The sequence below is a fragment of the Callionymus lyra genome, chromosome 1 (genome assembly GCF_982586985.1).
Source record: "Callionymus lyra chromosome 1, fCalLyr1.hap1.1, whole genome shotgun sequence".
Taxonomy (NCBI): domain Eukaryota; kingdom Metazoa; phylum Chordata; class Actinopteri; order Syngnathiformes; family Callionymidae; genus Callionymus; species Callionymus lyra.
In genome coordinates, this window is record NC_141818.1 from 20,881,556 (window position 1) to 20,888,427 (window position 6,872).

The window sequence follows — 6,872 nt, forward strand, 5'->3', positions numbered from 1 at the left end:
CCAAGCTTGCCTCGAACCAGTGTGAATCAGTCTGGAGTGGAATGTTGATTGTGAATGTGTAGTCACGTACCTGCTCTTAGATCAAGCGAGTAACTTATACTTTATATTTTGATATCTTTTAGCATTAATTTAAGTATGGCATATACGTTTAGTATATAATAATTTTAATCTAACAGCCCCATCCTGCAGAAGAGGAAGCAGCAGGAGGGGGAAGAAGGAGCAGGAGGTCCACCTGCTGCCAAGCGGAAAGACGCTGGAGACGGAGACGAGGAGGAGCCGCTGAGTGTCCAGATCGCCAACGTGGTGACGCCTCTGTGGAACGAGGAGCAGCTGAGGAGGAAGGAGCAGGAGGTGGTGGCGGTTCTTCAACGGCTGGCTAAGTAATGAAAAGTCTCCTCATTTAACTTCTAATTAAATGAATCCAGTGGCTGACTCCTAATATTTTTGACTGTTTTCTTGTCAGGGAGATCGGCAACAACAACAAAGGCATGCTGCCCTGGCTCTTTGCCCAGAAAGAAAAATACAACAAAATGTGTTGTCCTCTTGAAGCCATCCGACCCTCCCCCACTCAGGTACGTCTCACACTGTTGCCTACCTTTACGACACACACAGCCTCAAGCAATTAATAAAAACTTTAAAAGCAATCAAGAAAGCCAGAGTCGACCCATTTATTTCAATTTTTTATTGCCATAATGACTAAATCAAAAGTTTCGATGACAAGTAGGGAAGCACCGATCCCAGTATTATGGTCCCTTAACATTTGAGTATTAAATATGAACTTTCTCGCCCTACTGTGAGACAAACCGGTCATGCTTTGAATAAAAAGAATAATTGACCTTATGTGGAACTATAAAGGTGTTGATCATTTAAACTAAGTGTTTAAATGTTGACCAGCATTTTGAGAATGTAAAGAAAAGTAAACTTTGTTGGTAAGCTCTTTAAGTGAACGCAAAAATGTCAGATTGAGATAAAATGAACAATTCTGTGGAGTAAAGATGTATCTTCATTGAACCAAAATGTTCAAATGAAAAAGCCTTTAATTACAATAAAAATGCAGACATTACAGTGGTTATAAATATTCAACAAAGTGACACACTCAGAAGACCACACTATTTTTGATGCACCACATCTCTTGTTGCCACCAAAGGAGTGATGAATATTTGAAAGGGTTTTTAAAAATCACATTAAATCTCTTTATCTGTTTTTTGGGTAATTTTGGTTGTGATGTAATGCTTGTTTGTCAGACGGAGTACAGGAACAAGTGCGAGTTCCTCATTTCTATGGGAGCAGGCTGTTAAGACAAGACCATGGGCTTCCATCTTGGCAAGTACAAAGGGGGATCCTGCGCCGTGGTGGGTCCTGCAGACACCCGCCATGTCTCCGTCGAGGCCAAAAAGGTGGTCAGCCAGTTCCAGGAGTTCATCAGGTATTAATAAATCATTCATAACGCTCTTCTGGAATTTGATTTATAAAAAAAAATCTGAAAAGAAAATCAGTTTGGTATATAGATAAGCGGGCCAAGAATGGGCCCTTGAGGAATCCCAAGTTCTATATCTAAGTCCCAATTCAGTCCTGTCTGTGCATAATGACATAAATATTTCTGTCATCCTGACAACCTTCAGGGCGGAAAACTGGAGGAAAAGGAGCTGGACGAACTGAAGAGCTCCATGAAAGAGTACTTCACAGAGGGAGAGGGGAAGGACGGCGGTGTCACTGTACTTTGTCCGAGAAGGTCAAAGGTGAGAGAACATCCACGTGTTTATATAGAACAATCTTGCATCTTCAATTTTTTCTACCTGCTAGAACTACCCCGAACCTGGAAGGCCTACCTTGTGAGCTGGTGGCCGGATCACATTCCAAATCTCACCACACTCCTTCTTCCTGGTCAGAACTTTAAACCCCCCAAACACACAAAGTTCTTGCTGATATCAAGTGTCACTCCTTCAGGTGAACACAGGTGCAGCAGAGGTCCTGTAGAGCTCCGTAGATGGTTCCCTCACTTTAAGAATGATGTGAAGTTCAATAGATTATAGAGGAGAGATTGCCATCTAGTGGGCTCTGTAAAAAAACAGACGTTTTCTTTGGATTTGTTGTTGTCGATTAGTATTTTTTTAATTTATCGAACATGATTATTGTTTTACTATTTATCAAGAGAGAAATCAGAATGCATCCCACTGAATGCAAACTCTTCCAATTAAAATACACAATGTCTTTCTTAATATGCAACAACACTGATTTGATTGACATAGAAACATAATTAAATAAATGAATAATGAAATATTAGCCAACTTATACAGATGATACAAAATGTTTCACTGAAACAGTCACAGCAGAAGGCCATTCACACCGAGTCTCGTTCTGCTTGAGGTTTCTGCCTGTTAAAAGGATATTTTTCTTTCATTGTCGGTCATTGTGATTTGCTGGGATCTGTTTTTCTTTTCTTCTACATAGTGTTATTTAAAGTAAGGATAACTCTTGTTAAGGATTTTCATTCAAACTCCACTTCAGTACAGCTTCAATCATTGCTTTATTTTCTTCAAGAACGACCGCTGGAACACACACACGTTAATCAACTTTTCCCGGAGCAAGTTACACATCACATCCGGGATTGAACAATACACATCCCTCAAAATAAAAGTACTGTGCATAACACAATGAGTAAAGGCGCTTTCTTTTACATTGTTTAACACCCCCACTCGTCTTTAACTTAATGGGTTTCCCGAGAACACAACATTTTATGTACTTTTATGTACCAAACATATCTTTGACAAACCTTTTCAGTTTCAGTTTAGTTGCTGGTTTTGTCATTACATCAGCAAGCATTTGCTCAGTAGGACAATACTCCAGATGTATCTTGCCAGTGTTTACAATCTCCCTGATGAAATGTTACTTGATGTCTATGTGCTTACATCTTTGCCTGTTTACAGGGTTCTTGGCAAGTGCAATAGTACCTTGGTTGTCTTCGTACACTTTTGTTTGTGCATACTGGTACTTGTCCATTCCTTTAAGTAGCTGTTTCAAATATATACATTCCTGTATAGGTGATGCTAAGGCAATGTATTCTGCTTCACATGTAGAAAGTGCAACCGTTGGTTGTTTTCTTGATTTCCATGAAATTAGAGAGCTTCCTTCACATAAACTGACACAATAACCTGAGATACTGCGCCTGTCTGCTCTCTCTGATGCCCAGTCTGCATCACTGTACACTTTCAAACCTAGTTTACTTGTGTCATTTATTTTGAAGCATAAACCTTGTTCTGCTGTACCTTTAAGGTACCTAAAGACATGTTTTACAGTGCTCCAATGTTCTTCAGTTGGATCATCAAAATGCTGTGAGAGTTTACTGACCACAAAACTTATGTCTGGTCTAGTGCATGTGGACAAATATATTAAACTTCCCACTGCCTCTCTGTACTTTCTTGAATTTGTCATTTTTCCAGCATTTTCTGAATAGTCAAGTTTTGGTTCACATGGGGTATCTCTTGCCCTACAGTCTTCCATTTCAAATCTTTTCAGTATTTTGTTCACATATCTTTTCTGTGACAAAACAACTTGGCCTTCTGTTTGCTCAAGGTCTATTCCCAGAAAATGTCTGAGTCTTCCCAGATCTTTCATTTTGAACTTTTCAGTTAGCATTGTTTTTACATTTGTTAATAGACTTTCATTGCTAGCTGCTATTATCAAATCATCAACCCATATAATGAGGATTACCTTTTCATCGTGTTTTTCTTTTGTATACACACAATGATCAGCAGGGTTCTGTGTGAAATCATTTCTGATCAAACATGCATGTAACATAGCATTCCAGTTTCTTCCGGACTGCTTGAGACCATAGAGAGACTTATGCAGTTTACACACCAGTTTTCACCTGTGTCTGACCATGTCTCGTAACCCTCTGGTTGCTCAATGTAAAGTTCAAAATCAATAGGTGCATGTAAATATTCTCTTAACGTCCATCTGATGCAGCAGCAGATTCTCCTGCGCTGCCTTCTGCATGATCACCCTCACACTGGTCATATCAGCAGTAGGTGGGAATGTCTCTTCGTAATCAGTTCCTTGTTTTTGACTGTAGCCTTTTGCTACGTATCTTGCTTTGTACTTTTCCGATCCATCAGTGTTACTCTTGAGTGCGTACACCCATCTGCCCCCCACTGCTCGTTTGCCTGGTGGAATATGGGTGAGGCTGAATGTTTCATTTTCCTCCAGTGACTGCATCTTCTCATTCATACCATTGATCCACTGCCCTGAGTTGGTTGAAGCAATGGCATCCTTGTAAGTCTGAGGAATGTCACATACTGCTCTGTAACAGAAGTAAATACATGTTTGTAGTTTGTCTACCTTTTCTTCCGTTTCAAAGTCCTGTAGGTAAGTTGGTTTCTTTCTTTCCCTCTTTGGGTTCCGCCTTGTTCTCTCAGCATCGTCTTCTTGCTGAGACACTTCAGTCTGTTTTGGAGCAGTCTCCGAAACATCACTTTCCTTATCATGACTTGATGCATTTTCTTTGTTTTCATCAACCATTTCTCCATTGTCATGACTTTTTGGCTGTACATCTCTATCACAATACTCAATGTGTGCTTCAGATGTTTGTGTCTCTTTTTCATTTGCTGGGCTGTTTTTATCATATCCTATAAAAACACCTTGCTGGCACCTGGAATCCAACTTCCCTTTCTCTTGTTTGTAGGCAAAACAGATGGACCCGAACTTCTGCAGTTTGGAAACATCCGGTTTCACGCCTGTAAACATCTCATATGGAGTTTTTCTTGTGCGTCTGCTGTAGCACCTGTTTCGCACGTAAGCAGCTGTCTGTACAGCATAGTTCCATAGTTTATCTGGTAAGTTACTCTCTAACAGTAAACACCTGCCCATGTCATAGAGAGTTCGCCAACATCTCTCTGCTGTGCCATTTTGGTGTGGCGAATAGGGCGCTGACTTTTCATGCCTTATCCTATTCTTGGTCAATAGTTCTTGGAAAACTTTAGTTGTAAACTCAGTGCTGTTGTCTGAACGGACGCACTTGACTTCACCATAAGGTGCTATGTCTGCCAAGAATCTTTCTGTGGCATGAACTGCATCACTTTTGACTTTAAGGAAGTACACAAACATTGTACCTGAGTAGTCATCTGTAAAAGATTGAGCGTATCTGTGTCCCTCTATGCTCGGGTTTGCATTGGACCTGCTAGATCAGTGTGGACTAGCTGTAATGGTTTTGTAGCTTTTCTGTCTGGCTCCCTATTTCTACTCTGTGTGAATTTTCCTTTCGTACACACTTCACATATCTGTGTTGGTCTGACCACACTCCCATTTATCACCATGCCTTTTACAACACCTTGTAGTTTTTGTAAATCTTCATAATTGCAATGACCCATAATCTCATGCCAGGTTTGTATGTCGTGGGACACTTTACATTTATCAACACTATAAATCAATTAGAAAACAAATTGCCACTTTCATGAATGTCAAACCTGCTGCTATCTTTTGTGATCATGTGACTGTTCTTTTTATTGAACGTGACTGAGAAGATGTCTTGGGGGTACGTTGGCATGTAGAGTGCTTGCCGAAGCTGCTCTGTGTTTTTCGTCCGGTGCTGTCCAGGAGATGAATCACAGCTGTCCCTCTGCGTTGGGCGATTCCGTTGCACTTGGTCCCATCTGCCAGCTCGACTGCGTGGGTCTCTGGCTGAAATGTGTCGTCGAAACTCACAAACTTGCTCATGTCGTTCACGATGTGAGAGGTTGCTCCTCCATCCACCATGATGCCTTTCATCTTTATGTCTGCTGGTCTCTCAGTCTTTGTATGTTTAGCCATGAAGAGATGGTCATCATCACCTTCTTGCTCTTTCTCTGCAACTTTTCTGGCACCATCTTGTTCTCCCTTTTTCTTGCACAGGGATTCTTTATGTGTGTTGCTTCTACAGTAACTGCACCACACTTTTCGCGTACATTGTCTTGCTATGTGTCCTTTTATTCCACACCTGTAGCATGTCACAATTACATCTTCATGTCTTTTGTTATTAAAGTGTGTATTTATATTTTGCTTGCTATGCTTTATGTGTGTTTTCATTACATTGTCCATTACCGGCCGTTTTCATCTTTTCAGCTTCTTCATAGATTCTCAGCCTCCTCTTAAAGTCTGTGAATGTAACTTGGTCTTCATTTTGTGTCACATGGACAGCTAGAGGCACACAACATAACCGGTATCCCACCAAGTATCATGGCTGCATTTCCCAAAGCAGTGATAATATTTTCCGCTCTTATAATATAGTCTGTGACACTTTCGTTGTCTGCCATCCGTAGCTTTGTCAACGATGTGTATAAACCTATTATTCTTGGCTTGCTTTTTCCCGAATAATGTTCTTTCAATATCTTCAGTGCCTCCCTGCCTTTATCGGCAGCGTCATGTCTGATTAGAGATAGACTTTTATCATCTATCAGTCTTATCAGTTCGGCATAGCAGTCAGCATTCTTCTTCCGTCTAGAGCTAACTGCTCTTCACTAGCATCCGTGGGCTCATGCAAAATAGTCTCTTTCAGGTTTAAGATGTGCAAGTGACCAAGAAATCTCGTTTCCCAAAGGTCATACTTATCTTCTGTTCTGTCAAAAAAGAGTTGCGGCGATAGCATCCCTGCCGCTCCTCTGTTCGTCATCTCTACATGTGTTTTGCGGCAGTCTTTTCTTCTGCTAGCTTGTTAGCACTTAGCTCTTAGCTCTGGCGTTGGCGTATTGCGTCGCGACGCTCCTCGTAACTTTGCCCGGTACTTATCTTCAAGTTGGCTCTCATTCTCTGCCACTTCTGTCCGTCGTTAGTCACTAGCGGTGTCAGAAGCTGTCTGGGCCCATAACCTGTTAAAGATTTTCATTCAAACTCCACTTCAG

At 41.1% G+C, this 6,872-nt stretch overlaps 1 long non-coding RNA gene across 1 annotated transcript; it reads left to right on the forward strand.

Moving 5' to 3' along the window:
* The first annotated feature begins 267 nt into the window (after positions 1-267).
* LOC148088340 (uncharacterized) lies at positions 268-1,421 on the forward strand. Its single transcript, XR_015712070.1, has 3 exons — positions 268-380; positions 464-572; positions 1,245-1,421. It is a non-coding gene; the product is annotated as an uncharacterized LOC148088340 (long non-coding RNA).
* The last annotated feature ends 5,451 nt before the right edge of the window (positions 1,422-6,872 follow it).